Genomic DNA, 18,222 nt, shown 5'->3' with positions numbered 1-18,222 from the left:
AAGACAAATGCCTGGTAAATTTTGTCAAATAAAGAATCCTCCTCCCACCGAATAACAAACACCAAAAACGTCCCTGGCTGGGCTTGAACCACCAACCTTTCAGTAAACAGCCAAAAACACGCTAACGTATTGCGCCACAGAGACACATGAAAGTGCTTTCTAATGGATATTATCAGTAAGGGAAGATGAACCAGCAGAACTGAACTTAAACTGCTTAAAAGTTTCTAACTTGGATCATTTCTTACAAATGGACACTATAATATGAACTTGTGCAAAGTAAGAAATAACAGGATTATACCCTGTGAATTGAGAATTTTGTCAGGGTGTGAAAATATCTTAGTCATGATGGGGGCGAATCAATCCAGTTATAAAAGGGTTGAAATAGGGGGATTTCAGTTAGTCCAAGGATCCAAGTATATGAGAACTTTTTTGCAGTGTTATGAAAAATTCTGGTGATATATTCACAATGATAAATGTGCCAAATTGCATTTATAATAAAGATAGAGAATGGTGGAACTGAGTTTTTTCAATATAAAGCTATATGGCATTTGGTAGCACTCAAAATATGTGTTATACATTTGTGGGTATACTTAGGAATATCAGAAATATAATGAGATAAAAGGGAATATGACAGGGAGTTGGGCATTAAAATTCCTATGAGAAGGAAAGCAAGACAATGTATGTCTGTCCACAATGGAAGTAAGTTGGGACAGTGCCACCAGATGTGGGACAGTTTCCTCAGCCCCACAAAGTCTCCAACACAATGGTGATAAAGAAGGAAACATTTTATGAAATCATTAAGGTACTAAATACCAACGAAAATGGGATTTCACTAAACTTGAGGCTAATGGATGTTTTTGAGATGTTATCTCTAAATGTATTCCAGTCCTCCTGGTGTAAGTGGTGTAAATGGCTTTAACATCAAAGGGGAATTAGCTCAAAAGGTAGAGCGCTCGCTTAGCATGCGAGAGGTAGCGGGATCGATTCCCGCATTCTCCAGATAAGATTTTGGAACCAAAATTTACTGCAATATATCAAGTGAAGAATAACATTCCTTACCAAAATTCTTCACTGTTTTTATTTTCTTCTGATGCCCCAGAGGAATGCTGAGTTACATATAGTTATCTTGAAAATTGCATGCAAACAATTTGGGGTTGATTCAAAGAGCTGATACACCACATTTCCTGTGAGTAACTGACTATAAGCCACACTTATGGTAGCTCCAAACTTGCAGCAATTTGTTGTAGCCCCATAATGCTGCATAAAAAAGTGATATCGGGTTGCTAGGGGTCCAATTTCAACTGCTGTAACTGGTGTTACTATACTGTTGCAAGGTTAACTTACCCCCTTTGCAAATAATAGAATCAACTTCTCAGAATTAACCCAATGGATCCCAGTATCTGGTTTATATTAATACATTTTTCTTATTCTTCTGGCTATAAGTCACTGTGAATTTTTAGCTTATTCTCTATATCTTCTTAGGACTGATCACTTGTTTTCAATTTGTAAAGTTCTTTCTAGTATTATCTAACACTAGCTGGAAAGCCATGGATGTAGAGTTAGTAAAGTCATAGCTGTTAATTTCCATGTAAGTTTGTGTATTGAGGTAAAATGAAGACAAATGCCTGGTAAATTTTGTCAAATAAAGAATCCTCCTCCAACCGAATAACAAACACCAAAAACGTCCCTGGCTGGGCTTGAACCACCAACTTTTCAGCAAACAGCCGAAAACACACTAACCAATTGCGCCACAGAGACACATGAAAGTGCTTTCTAATGGATATTATCAGTAAGGGAAGATGAACCAGCAGAACTGAACTTAAACTGCTTAAAAGTTTCTAACTTGGATCATTTCTTACAAATGGACACTATAATATGAACTTGTGCAAAGTAAGAAATAACAGGATTATACCCTGTGAATTGAGAATTTTGTCAGGGTGTGAAAATATCTTAGTCATGATGGGGGCGAATCAATCCAGTTATAAAAGGGTTGAAATAGGGGGATTTCAGTTAGTCCAAGGATCCAAGTATATGAGAACTTATTTGCAGTGTTATGAAAAATTCTGGTGATGTATTCACAATGATAAATGTGCCAAATTGCATTTATAATAAAGATAGAGAATGGTGGAACTGAGTTTTTTCAATATAAAGCTATATGGCATTTGGTAGCACTGAAAATATGTGTTATAAATTTGTGGGTATACTTAGGAATATCAGAAATATAATGAGATAAAAGGGAATATGACAGGGAGTTGGGCATTACAATTCCTATGAGAAGGAAAGCAAGACAATGTATGTCTGTCCACAATGGAAGTAAGTTGGGACAGTGCCACCAGATGTGGGACAGTTTCCTCAGCCCCACAAAGACTCCAACACAATGGTGATAAAGAAGGAAACATTTTATGAAATCATTAAGGTACTAAATACCAACGAAAATGGGATTTCACTAAACTTGAGGCTAATGGATGTTTTTGAGATGTAAATGTAAATGTATTCCAGTCCTCCTGGTGTAAGTGGTGTAAATGGCTTTAACATCAAAGGGGAATTAGCTCAAAAGGTAGAGCGCTCGCTTAGCATGCGAGAGGTAGCGGGATCGATGCCCGCATTCTCCAGATAAGATTTTGGAACCAATATTTGCTGCAGTATATCAAGTGAAGAATAACATTCCTGACCAAAATTCTTCACTGTTTTTATTTTCTTCTGATGCCCCAGAGGAATGCTGAGTTACATATAGTTATCTTGAAAATTGCAGGCAAACAATTTGGGGTTGATTCAAAGAGCTGATACACCACATTTCCTGTGAGTAACTGACTATAAGCCACACTTATGGTAGCTCCAAACTTGCAGCAATTTGTTGTAGCCCCATAATGCTGCATAAAAAAGTGATATCGGGTTGCTAGGGGTCCAATTTCAACTGCTGTAACTGGTGTTACTATACTGTTGCAAGTTTAACTTACCCCCTTTGTAAATAATTGAATCAACTTCTCAGAATTAACCCAGTGGATCCCAGTATCTGGTTTATATTAATACATTTTTCTTATTCTTCTGGCTAAAAGTCACTGTGAATTTTTAGCTTATTCTCTATATCTTCTAAGGACTGATCACTTGTTTTCAATTTGTAAAGTTCTTTCTAGTATTATCTAACACTAGCTGGAAAGCCATGGATGTAGAGTTAGTAAAGTCATAGCTGTTAATTTCCATGTAAGTTTGTGTATTGAGGTAAAATGAAGACAAATGCCTGGTAAATTTTGTCAAATAAAGAATCCTCCTCCCACCGAATAACAAACACCAAAAACGTCCCTGGGTGGGCTTGAACCAACAACCTTTCAGTAAACAGCCGAAAACACACTAACCAATTGCGCCACAGAGACACATGAAAGTGCTTTCTAATGGATATTATCAGTAAGGGAAGATGAACCAGCAGAACTGAACTTAAACTGCTTAAAAGTTTCTAACTTGGATCATTTCTTACAAATGGACACTATAATATGAACTTGTGCAAAGTAAGAAATAACATGATTATACCCTGTGAATTGAGAATTTTGTCAGGGTGTGAAAATATCTTAGTCATGATGGGGGCGAATCAATCCAGTTATAAAAGGGTTGAAATAGGGGGATTTCAGTTAGTCCAAGGATCCAAGTATATGAGAACTTTTTTGCAGTGTTATGAAAAATTCTGGTGATATATTCACAATGATAAATGTGCCAAATTGCATTTATAATAAAGATAGAGAATGGTGGAACTGAGTTTTTTCAATATAAAGCTATATGGCATTTGGTAGCACTCAAAATATGTGTTATAAATTTGTGGGTATACTTAGGAATATCAGAAATATAATGAGATAAAAGGGAATATGACAGGGAGTTGGGCATTAAAATTCCTATGAGAAGGAAAGCAAGACAATGTATGTCTGTCCACAATGGAAGTAAGTTGGGACAGTGCCACCAGATGTGGGACAGTTTCCTCAGCCCCACAAAGTCTCCAACACAATGGTGATAAAGAAGGAAACATTTTATGAAATCATTAAGGTACTAAATACCAACGAAAATGGGATTTCACTAAACTTGAGGCTAATGGATGTTTTTGAGATGTTATCTCTAAATGTATTCCAGTCCTCCTGGTGTAAGTGGTGTAAATGGCTTTAACATCAAAGGGGAATTAGCTCAAAAGGTAGAGCGCTCGCTTAGCATGCGAGAGGTAGCGGGATCGATGCCCGCATTCTCCAGATAAGATTTTGGAACCAATATTTGCTGCAGTATATCAAGTGAAGAATAACATTCCTGACCAAAATTCTTCACTGTTTTTATTTTCTTCTGATGCCCCAGAGGAATGCTGAGTTACATATAGTTATCTTGAAAATTGCATGCAAACAATTTGGGGTTGATTCAAAGAGCTGATACACCACATTTCCTGTGAGTAACTGACTATAAGCCACACTTATGGTAGCTCCAAACTTGCAGCAATTTGTTGTAGCCCCATAATGCTGCATAAAAAAGTGATATCGGGTTGCTAGGGGTCCAATTTCAAATGCTGTTACTGGTGTTACTATTCTGTTGCAAGGTTAACTTACCCCCTTTGTAAATAATTGAATCAACTTCTCAGAATTAACCGAGTGGATCCCAGTATCTGGTTTATATTAATAAATTTTTCTTATTCTTCTGGCTAAAAGTCACTGTGAATTTTTAGCTTATTCTCTATATCTTCTAAGGACTGATCACTTGTTTTCAATTTGTAAAGTTCTTTCTAGTATTATCTAACACTAGCTGGAAAGCCATGGATGTAGAGTTAGTAAAGTCATAGCTGTTAATTTCCATGTAAGTTTGTGTATTGAGGTAAAATGAAGACAAATGCCTGGTAAATTTTGTCAAATAAAGAATCCTCCTCCCACCGAATAACAAACACCAAAAACGTCCCTGGGTGGGCTTGAACCAACAACCTTTCAGTAAACAGCCGAAAACACACTAACCAATTGCGCCACAGAGACACATGAAAGTGCTTTCTAATGGATATTATCAGTAAGGGAAGATGAACCAGCAGAACTGAACTTAAACTGCTTAAAAGTTTCTAACTTGGATCATTTCTTACAAATGGACACTATAATATGAACTTGTGCAAAGTAAGAAATAACATGATTATACCCTGTGAATTGAGAATTTTGTCAGGGTGTGAAAATATCTTAGTCATGATGGGGGCGAATCAACCCAGTTATAAAAGGGTTGAAATAGGGGGATTTCAGTTAGTCCAAGGATCCAAGTATATGAGAACTTTTTTGCAGTGTTATGAAAAATTCTGGTGATATATTCACAATGATAAATGTGCCAAATTGCATTTATAATAAAGATAGAGAATGGTGGAACTGAGTTTTTTCAATATAAAGCTATATGGCATTTGGTAGCACTGAAAATATGTGTTATAAATTTGTGGGTATACTTAGGAATATCAGAAATATAATGAGATAAAAGGGAATATGACAGGGAGTTGGGCATTAAAATTCCTATGAGAAGGAAAGCAAGACAATGTATGTCTGTCCACAATGGAAGTAAGTTGGGACAGTGCCACCAGATGTGGGACAGTTTCCTCAGCCCCACAAAGTCTCCAACACAATGGTGATAAAGAAGGAAACATTTTATGAAATCATTAAGGTACTAAATACCAACGATAATGGGATTTCACTAAACTTGAGGCTAATGGATGTTTTTGAGATGTTATCTCTAAATGTAATCCAGTCCTCCTGGTGTAAGTGGTGTAAATGGCTTTAACATCAAAGGGGAATTAGCTCAAAAGGTAGAGCGCTCGCTTAGCATGCGAGAGGTAGCGGGATCGATGCCCGCATTCTCCAGATAAGATTTTGGAACCAATATTTGCTGCAGTATATCAAGTGAAGAATAACATTCCTGACCAAAATTCTTCACTGTTTTTATTTTCTTCTGATGCCCCAGAGGAATGCTGAGTTACATATAGTTATCTTGAAAATTGCATGCAAACAATTTGGGGTTGATTCAAAGAGCTGATACACCACATTTCCTGTGAGTAACTGACTATAAGCCACACTTATGGTAGCTCCAAACTTGCAGCAATTTGTTGTAGCCCCATAATGCTGCATAAAAAAGTGATATCGGGTTGCTAGGGGTCCAATTTCAAATGCTGTTACTGGTGTTACTATTCTGTTGCAAGGTTAACTTACCCCCTTTGTAAATAATTGAATCAACTTCTCAGAATTAACCGAGTGGATCCCAGTATCTGGTTTATATTAATAAATTTTTCTTATTCTTCTGGCTAAAAGTCACTGTGAATTTTTAGCTTATTCTCTATATCTTCTAAGGACTGATCACTTGTTTTCAATTTGTAAAGTTCTTTCTAGTATTATCTAACACTAGCTGGAAAGCCATGGATGTAGAGTTAGTAAAGTCATAGCTGTTAATTTCCATGTAAGTTTGTGTATTGAGGTAAAATGAAGACAAATGCCTGGTAAATTTTGTCAAATAAAGAATCCTCCTCCCACCGAATAACAAACACCAAAAACGTCCCTGGGTGGGCTTGAACCAACAACCTTTCAGTAAACAGCCGAAAACACACTAACCAATTGCGCCACAGAGACACATGAAAGTGCTTTCTAATGGATATTATCAGTAAGGGAAGATGAACCAGCAGAACTGAACTTAAACTGCTTAAAAGTTTCTAACTTGGATCATTTCTTACAAATGGACACTATAATATGAACTTGTGCAAAGTAAGAAATAACATGATTATACCCTGTGAATTGAGAATTTTGTCAGGGTGTGAAAATATCTTAGTCATGATGGGGGCGAATCAACCCAGTTATAAAAGGGTTGAAATAGGGGGATTTCAGTTAGTCCAAGGATCCAAGTATATGAGAACTTTTTTGCAGTGTTATGAAAAATTCTGGTGATATATTCACAATGATAAATGTGCCAAATTGCATTTATAATAAAGATAGAGAATGGTGGAACTGAGTTTTTTCAATATAAAGCTATATGGCATTTGGTAGCACTGAAAATATGTGTTATAAATTTGTGGGTATACTTAGGAATATCAGAAATATAATGAGATAAAAGGGAATATGACAGGGAGTTGGGCATTAAAATTCCTATGAGAAGGAAAGCAAGACAATGTATGTCTGTCCACAATGGAAGTAAGTTGGGACAGTGCCACCAGATGTGGGACAGTTTCCTCAGCCCCACAAAGTCTCCAACACAATGGTGATAAAGAAGGAAACATTTTATGAAATCATTAAGGTACTAAATACCAACGATAATGGGATTTCACTAAACTTGAGGCTAATGGATGTTTTTGAGATGTTATCTCTAAATGTAATCCAGTCCTCCTGGTGTAAGTGGTGTAAATGGCTTTAACATCAAAGGGGAATTAGCTCAAATGGTAGAGCGCTCGCTTAGCATGCGAGAGGTAGAGGGATCGATGCCCGCATTCTCCAGATAAGATTTTGGAACCAAAATTTACTGCAATATATCAAGTGTGGAATAACATTCCTGACCAAAATTCTTCACTGTTTTTATTTTCTTCTGATGCCCCAGAGGAATGCTGAGTTACATATAGTTATCTTGAAAATTGCATGCAAACAATTTGGGGTTGATTCAAAGAGCTGATACACCACATTTCCTGTGAGTAACTGACTATAAGCCACACTTATGGTAGCTCCAAACTTGCAGCAATTTGTTGTAGCCCCATAATGCTGCATAAAAAAGTGATATCGGGTTGCTAGGGGTCCAATTTCAACTGCTGTAACTGGTGTTACTATACTGTTGCAAGGTTAACTTACCCCCTTTGCAAATAATAGAATCAACTTCTCAGAATTAACCCAATGGATCCCAGTATCTGGTTTATATTAATACATTTTTCTTATTCTTCTGGCTAAAAGTCACTGTGAATTTTTAGCTTATTCTCTATATCTTCTTAGGACTGATCACTTGTTTTCAATTTGTAAAGTTCTTTCTAGTATTATCTAACACTAGCTGGAAAGCCATGGATGTAGAGTTAGTAAAGTCATAGCTGTTAATTTCCATGTAAGTTTGTGTATTGAGGTAAAATGAAGACAAATGCCTGGTAAATTTTGTCAAATAAAGAATCCTCCTCCCACCGAATAACAAACACCAAAAACGTCCCTGGCTGGGCTTGAACCACCAACCTTTCAGTAAACAGCCGAAAACACGCTAACCAATTGCGCCACAGAGACACATGAAAGTGCTTTCTAATGGATATTATCAGTAAGGGAAGATGAACCAGCAGCACTGAACTTAAACTGCTTAAAAGTTTCTAACTTGGATCATTTCTTACAAATGGACACTATAATATGAACTTGTGCAAAGTAAGAAATAACATGATTATACCCTGTGAATTGAGAATTTTGTCAGGGTGTGAAAATATCTTAGTCATGATGGGGGCGAATCAATCCAGTTATAAAAGGGTTGAAATAGGGGGATTTCAGTTAGTCCAAGGATCCAAGTATATGAGAACTTTTTTGCAGTGTTATGAAAAATTCTGGTGATATATTCACAATGATAAATGTGCCAAATTGCATTTATAATAAAGATAGAGAATGGTGGAACTGAGTTTTTTCAATATAAAGCTATATGGCATTTGGTAGCACTCAAAATATGTGTTATAAATTTGTGGGTATACTTAGGAATATCAGAAATATAATGAGATAATAGGGAATATGACAGGGAGTTGGGCATTAAAATTCCTATGAGAAGGAAAGCAAGACAATGTATGTCTGTCCACAATGGAAGTAAGTTGGGACAGTGCCACCAGATGTGTGACAGTTTCCTCAGCCCCACAAAGTCTCCAACACAATGGTGATAAAGAAGGAAACATTTTATGAAATCATTAAGGTACTAAATACCAACGAAAATGGGATTTCACTAAACTTGAGGCTAATGGATGTTTTTGAGATGTTATCTCTAAATGTATTCCAGTCCTCCTGGTGTAAGTGGTGTAAATGGCTTTAACATCAAAGGGGAATTAGCTCAAAAGGTAGAGCGCTCGCTTAGTATGCGAGAGGTAGCGGGATCAATGCCCGCATTCTCCAGATAAGATTTTGGAACCAATATTTGCTGCAGTATATCAAGTGAAGAATAACATTCCTGACCAAAATTCTTCACTGTTTTTATTTTCTTCTGATGCCCCAGAGGAATGCTGAGTTACATATAGTTATCTAGAAAATTACATGCAAACAATTTGGGGTTGATTCAAAGAGCTGATACACCACATTTCCTGTGAGTAACTGACTATAAGCCACACTTATGGTAGCTCCAAACTTGCAGCAATTTGTTGTAACCCCATAATGCTGCATAAAAAAGTGATATCGGGTTGCTAGGGGTCCAATTTCAAATGCTGTTACTGGTGTTACTATTCTGTTGCAAGGTTAACTTACCCCCTTTGTAAATAATTGAATCAACTTCTCAGAATTAACCGAGTGGATCCCAGTATCTGGTTTATATTAATAATTTTTTCTTATTCTTCTGGCTAAAAGTCACTGTGAATTTTTAGCTTATTCTCTATATCTTCTTAGGACTGATCACTTGTTTTCAATTTGTAAAGTTCTTTCTAGTATTATCTAACACTAGCTGGAAAGCCATGGATGTAGAGTTAGTAAAGTCATAGCTGTTAATTTCCATGTAAGTTTGTGTACTGAGGTAAAATGAAGACAAATGCCTGGTAAATTTTGTCAAATAAAGATTCCTCCTCCCATCGAATAACAAACAACATAAAACGTCCCGGGGTGGGCTTGAACCACCAACCTTTCAATAAACAGCCGAAAACACGCTAACCAATTGCCCCACAGAGACACATGAATGTGCTTTCTAATGGATATTATCAGTAAGGGAAGATGAACCAGCAGAACTGAACTTAAACTGCTTAAAAGTTTCTAACTTGGATAATTTCTTACAAATGGACACTATAATATGAACTTGTGCAAAGTAAGAAATAACAGGATTATACCCTGTGAATTGAGAATTTTGTCAGGGTGTGAAAATATCTTAGTCATGATGGGGGTGAATCAATAGAGTTATAAAAGGGTTGAAATAGGGGGATTTCAGTTAGTCCAAGGATCCAAGTATATGAGAACTTATTTGCAGTGTTATGAAAAATTCTGGCAATGTATTCACAATGATAGATGTGCCAAATTGTATTTATAATAAAGATAGAGAATGGTGGAACTGAGTTTTTTCAATATAAAGCTATATGGCATTTGGTAGCAATCAAAATATGTGTTATAAATTTGTGGGTATACTTAGGAATATCAGAAATATAATGAGATAAAAGGGAATATGACAGGGAGTTGGGCATTAAAATTCCTATGAGAAGGAAAGCAAGACAATGTATGTCTGTCCACAATGGAAGTAAGTTGGGACAGTGCCACCAGATGTGGGACAGTTTCCTCAGCCCCACAAAGTCTCCAACACAATGGTGATAAAGAAGGAAACATTTTATGAAATCATTAAGGTACTAAATACCAACGATAATGGGATTTCACTAAACTTGAGGCTAATGGATGTTTTTGAGATGTTATCTCTAAATGTAATCCAGTCCTCCTTGTGTAAGTGGTGTAAATGGCTTTAACATCAAAGGGGAATTAGCTCAAATGTTAGAGCGCTCGCTTAGCATGCGAGAGGTAGAGGGATCGATGCCCGCATTCTCCAGATAAGATTTTGGAACCAAAATTTACTGCAATATATCAAGTGTGGAATAACATTCCTGACCAAAATTCTTCACTGTTTTTATTTTCTTCTGATGCCCCAGAGGAATGCTGAGTTACATATAGTTATCTTGAAAATTGCATGCAAACAATTTGGGGTTGATTCAAAGAGCTGATACACCACATTTCCTGTGAGTAACTGACTATAAGCCACACTTATGGTAGCTCGAAACTTGCAGCAATTTGTTGTAGCCCCATAATGCTGCATAAAAAAGTGATATCGGGTTGCTAGGGGTCCAATTTCAACTGCTGTAACTGGTGTTACTATACTGTTGCAAGGTTAACTTACCCCCTTTGCAAATAATAGAATCAACTTCTCAGAATTAACCCAATGGATCCCAGTATCTGGTTTATATTAATACATTTTTCTTATTCTTCTGGCTATAAGTCACTGTGAATTTTTAGCTTATTCTCTATATCTTCTTAGGACTGATCACTTGTTTTCAATTTGTAAAGTTCTTTCTAGTATTATCTAACACTAGCTGGAAAGCCATGGATGTAGAGTTAGTAAAGTCATAGCTGTTAATTTCCATGTAAGTTTGTGTATTGAGGTAAAATGAAGACAAATGCCTGGTAAATTTTGTCAAATACAGAATCCTCCTGTCACAGAATAACAAATACCAAACACATCCCTGGGTGGGCTTGAACCACCAACCTTTCAGTTAACAGCCGAACGCGCTAACCAATTGCGCCACAGAGACACGTGAAAATGCTTTCTAATGGATATTATCAGTAAGGGAAGATGAATCAGCAGAATTGAACTTAAACTGCTTAAAAGTTTGTAACATGGATCATTTCTTACAAATGGACACTATAATATGAACTTGTGCAAAGTAAGAAATAACAGGATTATACCCTGTGAATTGAGAATTTTGTCAGGGTGTTAAAATATCTTAGTCATGATGGGGGCGAATCAATCCAGTTATAAAAGGGTTGAAATAGGGGGATTTCAGTTAGTCCAAGGATCCAAGTATATGAGAACTTATTTGCAGTGTTACGAAAAATTCTGGTGATGTATTCACAATGATAAATGTGCCAAATTGTATTTATAATAAAGATAGAAAATGGTGGAACTGAGTTTTTTCAATATAAAGCTATATGGCATTTGGTAGCACTCAAAATATGTGTTATAAATTTGTGGGTATACTTAGAAATATCAGAAATATAATGAGATAAAAGGGAATATGACAGGGAGTTGGGCATTAAAATTCCTATGAGAAGGAAAGCAAGACAATGTATGTCTGTTCACAAAGGAAGTAAGTTGGGACAGTGCCACCAGATGTGGGACAGTTTCCTCAGCCCCACAAAGTCTCCAACACAATGGTGATAAAGAAGGAAACATTTTATGAAATCATTAAGGTACTAAATACCAACAAAAATGGGATTTCACTAAACTTGAGGCTAATGGATGTTTTTGAGATGTTATCTCTAAATGTAATCCAGTCCTCTTGGTGTGAGTGGTGTAAATTTTTTTAACATCAAAGGGGAATTAGCTCGAATGGTAGAGCGCTCGCTTAACATGCAAGAGGTAGTGGGATCGATGCCCGCATTCTCCAAATAAGATTTTGGAACCAAAATTTACTGCAATATATCAAGTGAAGAATAACATTCCTGACCAAAATTCTTCACTGTTTTTATTTTCTTCTGATGCCCCAGAGGAATGCTGAGTTACATATAGTTATCTTGAAAATTGCATGCAAACAATTTGGGTTTGATTCACAGAGCTGATACACCACATTTCCTGTGAGTAACTGACTTTAAGCCACACTTATGGTAGCTCCAAACTTGCAGCAATTTGTTGTAGCCCCATAATGCTGCATAAAAAAGTGATATCGGGTTGCTAGGGGTCCAATTTCAAATGCTGTTACTGGTGTTACTATTCTGTTGCAAGGTTAACTTACCCCCTTTGTAAATAATTGAATCAACTTCTCAGAATTAACCGAGTGGATCCCAGTATCTGGTTTATATTAATAAATTTTTCTTATTCTTCTGGCTAAAAGTCACTGTGAATTTTTAGCTTATTCTCTATATCTTCTTAGGACTGATCACTTGTTTTCAATTTGTAAAGTTCTATCTAGTATTATCTAACACTAGCTGGAAAGCCATGGATGTAGAGTTAGTAAAGTCATAGCTGTTAATTTCCATGTAAGTTTGTGTACTGAGGTAAAATGAAGACAAATGCCTGGTAAATTTTGTCAAATAAAGATTCCTCCTCCCACCGAATAATAAACAACATAAAACGTCCCGGGGTGGGCTTGAACCACCATCCTTTCAATAAACAGCTGAAAACACGCTAACCAATTGCCCCACAGAGACACATGAAAGTGCTTTCTAATGGATATTATCAGTAAGGGAAGATGAACCAGCAGAACTGAACTTAAACTGCTTAAAAGTTTCTAACTTGGATAATTTCTTACAAATGGACACTATAATATGAACTTGTGCAAAGTAAGAAATAACAGGATTATACCCTGTGAATTGAGAATTTTGTCAGGGTGTGAAAATATCTTAGTCATGATGGGGGTGAATCAATCCAGTTATAAAAGGGTTGAAATAGGGGGATTTCAGTTAGTCCAAGGATCCAAGTATAGGAGAACTTATTTGCAGTGTTATGAAAAATTCTGGCAATGTATTCACAATGATAGATGTGCCAAATTGTATTTATAATAAAGATAGAGAATGGTGAAACTGAGTTTTTTCAATATAAAGCTATATGGCATTTGGTAGCAATCAAAATATGTGTTATAAATTTGTGGGTATACTTAGGAATATCAGAAATATAATGAGATAAAAGGGAATATGACAGGGAGTTGGGCATTAAAATTCCTATGAGAAGGAAAGCAAGACATTGTATGTCTGTCCACAATGGAAGTAAGTTGGGACAGTGCCACCAGATGTGGGACAGTTTCCTCAGCCCCACAAAGTCTCCAACACAATGGTGATAAAGAAGGAAACATTTTATGAAATCATTAAGGTACTAAATACCAACGATAATGGGATTTCACTAAACTTGAGGCTAATGGATGTTTTTGAGATGTTATCTCTAAATGTAATCCAGTCCTCCTGGTGTAAGTGGTGTAAATGGCTTTAACATCAAAGGGGAATTAGCTCAAATGGTAGAGCGCTCGCTTAGCATGCGAGAGGTAGAGTGATCGATGCCCGCATTCTCCAGATAAGATTTTGGAACCAAAATTTACTGCAATATATCAAGTGTGGAATAACATTCCTGACCAAAATTCTTCACTGTTTTTATTTTCTTCTGATGCCCCAGAGGAATGTTGAGTTACATATAGTTATCTTGAAAATTGCATGCAAACAATTTGGGGTTGATTCAAAGAGCTGATACACCACATTTCCTGTGAGTAACTGACTATAAGCCACACTTATGGTAGCTCCAAACTTGCAGCAATTTGTTGTAGCCCCATAATGCTGCATAAAAAAGTGATATCGGGTTGCTAGGGGTCCAATTTCAACTGCTGTAACTGGTGTTACTATACTGTTGCAAGGTTAACTTACCCCCTTTGCAAATAATAGAATCAACTTCTCAGAATTAACCCAATGGATCCCAGTATCTGGTTTATATTAATACATTTTTCTTATTCTTCTGGCTATAAGTCACTGTGAATTTTTAGCTTATTCTCTATATCTTCTTAGGACTGATCACTTGTTTTCAATTTGTAAAGTTCTTTCTAGTATTATCTAACACTAGCTGGAAAGCCATGGATGTAGAGTTAGTAAAGTCATAGCTGTTAATTTCCATGTAAGTTTGTGTACTGAGGTAAAATGAAGACAAATGCCTGGTAAATTTTGTCAAATAAAGAATCCTCCTCCCACCGAATAACAAACACCAAAAACGTCCCTGGCTGGGCTTGAACCACCAACCTTTCAGTAAACAGCCAAAAACACGCTAACCAATTGCGCCACAGAGACACATGAAAGTGCTTTCTAATGGATATTATCAGTAAGGGAAGATGAACCAGCAGAACTGAACTTAAACTGCTTAAAAGTTTCTAACTTGGATCATTTCTTACAAATGGACACTATAATATGAACTTGTGCAAAGTAAGAAATAACAGGATTATACCCTGTGAATTGAGAATTTTGTCAGGGTGTGAAAATATCTTAGTCATGATGGGGGCGAATCAATCCAGTTATAAAAGGGTTGAAATAGGGGGATTTCAGTTAGTCCAAGGATCCAAGTATATGAGAACTTTTTTGCAGTGTTATGAAAAATTCTGGTGATATATTCACAAAGATAAATGTGCCAAATTGCATTTATAATAAAGATAGAGAATGGTGGAACTGAGTTTTTTCAATATAAAGCTATATGGCATTTGGTAGCACTTAAAATATGTGTTATACATTTGTGGGTATACTTAGGAATATCAGAAATATAATGAGATAAAAGGGAATATGACAGGGAGTTGGGCATTAAAATTCCAATGAGAAGGAAAGCAAGACAATGTATGTCTGTCCACAATGGAAGTAAGTTGGGACAGTGCCACCAGATGTGGGACAGTTTCCTCAGCCCCACAAAGTCTCCAACACAATGGTGATAAAGAAGGAAACATTTTATGAAATCATTAAGGTACTAAATACCAACGAAAATGGGATTTCACTAAACTTGAGGCTAATGGATGTTTTTGAGATGTTATCTCTAAATGTATTCCAGTCCTCCTGGTGTAAGTGGTGTAAATGGCTTTAACATCAAAGGGGAATTAGCTCAAAAGGTAGAGCGCTCGCTTAGCATGCGAGAGGTAGCGGGATCGATTCCCGCATTCTCCAGATAAGATTTTGGAACCAATATTTGCTGCAGTATATCAAGTGAAGAATAACATTCCTGACCAAAATTCTTCACTGTTTTTATTTTCTTCTGATGCCCCAAAGGAATGCTGAGTTACATATAGTTATCTTGAAAATTGCATGCAAACAATTTGGGGTTGATTCAAAGAGCTGATACAGCACATTTCCTGTGAGTAACTGACTATAAGCCACACTTATGGTAGCTCCAAACTTGCAGCAATTTGTTGTAGCCCCATAATGCTGCATAAAAAAGTGATATCGGGTTGCTAGGGGTCCAATTTCAAATGCTGTTACTGGTGTTACTATTCTGTTGCAAGGTTAACTTACCCCCTTTGTAAAAATTGAATCAACTTCTCAGAATTAACCGAGTGGATCCCAGTATCTGGTTTATATTAATAAATTTTTCTTATTCTTCTGGCTAAAAGTCACTGTGAATTTTTAGCTTATTCTCTATATCTTCTTAGGACTGATCACTTGTTTTCAATTTGTAAAGTTCTTTCTAGTATTATCTAACACTAGCTGGAAAGCCATGGATGTAGAGTTAGTAAAGTCATAGCTGTTAATTTCCATGTAAGTTTGTGTACTGAGGTAAAATGAAGACAAATGCCTGGTAAATTTTGTCAAATAAAGATTCCTCCTCCCACCGAATAACAAACAACATAAAACGTCCCGGGGTGGGCTTGAACCACCAACCTTTCAATAAACAGCCGAAAACACGCTAACCAATTGCCCCACAGAGACACATGAAAGTGCTTTCTAATGGATATTATCAGTAAGGGAAGATGAACCAGCAGAACTGAACTTAAACTGCTTAAAAGTTTCTAACTTGGATAATTTCTTACAAATGGACACTATAATATGAACTTGTGCAAAGTAAGAAATAACAGGATTATACCCTGTGAATTGAGAATTTTGTCAGGGTGTGAAAATATCTTAGTCATGATGGGGGTGAATCAATCCAGTTATAAAAGGGTTGAAATAGGGGGATTTCAGTTAGTCCAAGGATCCAAGTATATGAGAACTTATTTGCAGTGTTATGAAAAATTCTGGCAATGTATTCACAATGATAGATGTGCCAAATTGTATTTATAATAAAGATAGAGAATAGTGGAACTGAGTTTTTTCAATATAAAGCTATATGGCATTTGGTAGCAATCAAAATATGTGTTATAAATTTGTGGGTATACTTAGGAATATCAGAAATATAATGAGATAAAAGGGAATATGACAGGGAGTTGGGCATTAAAATTCCTATGAGAAGGAAAGCAAGACAATGTATGTCTGTCCACAATGGAAGTAAGTTGGGACAGTGCCACCAGATGTGGGACAGTTTCCTCAGCCCCACAAAGTCTCCAACACAATGGTGATAAAGAAGGAAACATTTTATGAAATCATTAAGGTACTAAATACCAACGATAATGGGATTTCACTAAACTTGAGGCTAATGGATGTTTTTGAGATGTTATCTCTAAATGTAATCCAGTCCTCCTTGTGTAAGTGGTGTAAATGGCTTTAACATCAAAGGGGAATTAGCTCAAATGGTAGAGCGCTCGCTTAGCATGCGAGAGGTAGAGGGATCGATGCCCGCATTCTCCAGATAAGATTTTGGAACCAAAATTTACTGCAATATATCAAGTGTGGAATAACATTCCTTACCAAAATTCTTCACTGTTTTTATTTTCTTCTGATGCCCCAGAGGAATGCTGAGTTACATATAGTTATCTTGAAAATTGCATGCAAACAATTTGGGGTTGATTCAAAGAGCTGATACACCACATTTCCTGTGAGTAACTGACTATAAGCCACACTTATGGTAGCTCCAAACTTGCAGCAATTTGTTGTAGCCCCATAATGCTGCATAAAAAAGTGATATCGGGTTGCTAGGGGTCCAATTTCAACTGCTGTAACTGGTGTTACTATACTGTTGCAAGGTTAACTTACCCCCTTTGCAAATAATAGAATCAACTTCTCAGAATTAACCCAATGGATCCCAGTATCTGGTTTATATTAATACATTTTTCTTATTCTTCTGGCTATAAGTCACTGTGAATTTTTAGCTTATTCTCTATATCTTCTTAGGACTGATCACTTGTTTTCAATTTGTAAAGTTCTTTCTAGTATTATCTAACACTAGCTGGAAAGCCATGGATGTAGAGTTAGTAAAGTCATAGCTGTTAATTTCCATGTAAGTTTGTGTATTGAGGTAAAATGAAGACAAATGCCTGGTAAATTTTGTCAAATAAAGAATCCTCCTCCAACCGAATAACAAACACCAAAAACGTCCCTGGCTGGGCTTGAACCACCAACTTTTCAGTAAACAGCCGAAAACACGCTAACCAATTGCGCCACAGAGACACATGAAAGTGCTTTCTAATGGATATTATCAGTAAGGGAAGATGAACCAGCAGAACTGAACTTAAACTGCTTAAAAGTTTCTAACTTGGATCATTTCTTACAAATGGACACTATAATATGAACTTGTGCAAAGTAAGAAATAACAGGATTATACCCTGTGAATTGAGAATTTTGTCAGGGTGTGAAAATATCTTAGTCATGATGGGGGCGAATCAATCCAGTTATAAAAGGGTTGAAATAGGGGGATTTCAGTTAGTCCAAGGATCCAAGTATATGAGAACTTATTTGCAGTGTTATGAAAAATTCTGGTGATGTATTCACAATG

General features: G+C 36.4%; 3 non-coding genes across 3 annotated transcripts; 2 read left to right on the top strand and 1 right to left on the bottom strand.

The window, feature by feature from the left end:
• The first annotated feature begins 926 nt into the window (after positions 1–926).
• Positions 927–999, top strand: TRNAA-AGC (transfer RNA alanine (anticodon AGC)). The gene has a single exon. It is a non-coding gene; the product is annotated as a tRNA-Ala (tRNA).
• A 10,367-nt stretch (positions 1,000–11,366) lies between these two features.
• On the bottom strand, positions 11,367–11,440 carry TRNAN-GUU (transfer RNA asparagine (anticodon GUU)). The gene has a single exon. It is a non-coding gene; the product is annotated as a tRNA-Asn (tRNA).
• Positions 11,441–15,451: 4,011 nt separating this feature from the next.
• On the top strand, positions 15,452–15,524 carry TRNAA-AGC (transfer RNA alanine (anticodon AGC)). Its single transcript has one exon. It is a non-coding gene; the product is annotated as a tRNA-Ala (tRNA).
• Positions 15,525–18,222: the final 2,698 nt, after the last annotated feature.

The sequence above is a fragment of the Taudactylus pleione genome, unplaced genomic scaffold, assembly GCF_031769625.1.
Source record: "Taudactylus pleione unplaced genomic scaffold, aTauple2 ptg000174l, whole genome shotgun sequence".
Classification (NCBI taxonomy): Eukaryota; Metazoa; Chordata; class Amphibia; order Anura; family Myobatrachidae; genus Taudactylus; species Taudactylus pleione.
The sequence above is the reverse complement of the archived record's forward strand: the minus strand, read 5'-3'. Positions and strand labels throughout refer to the sequence as shown.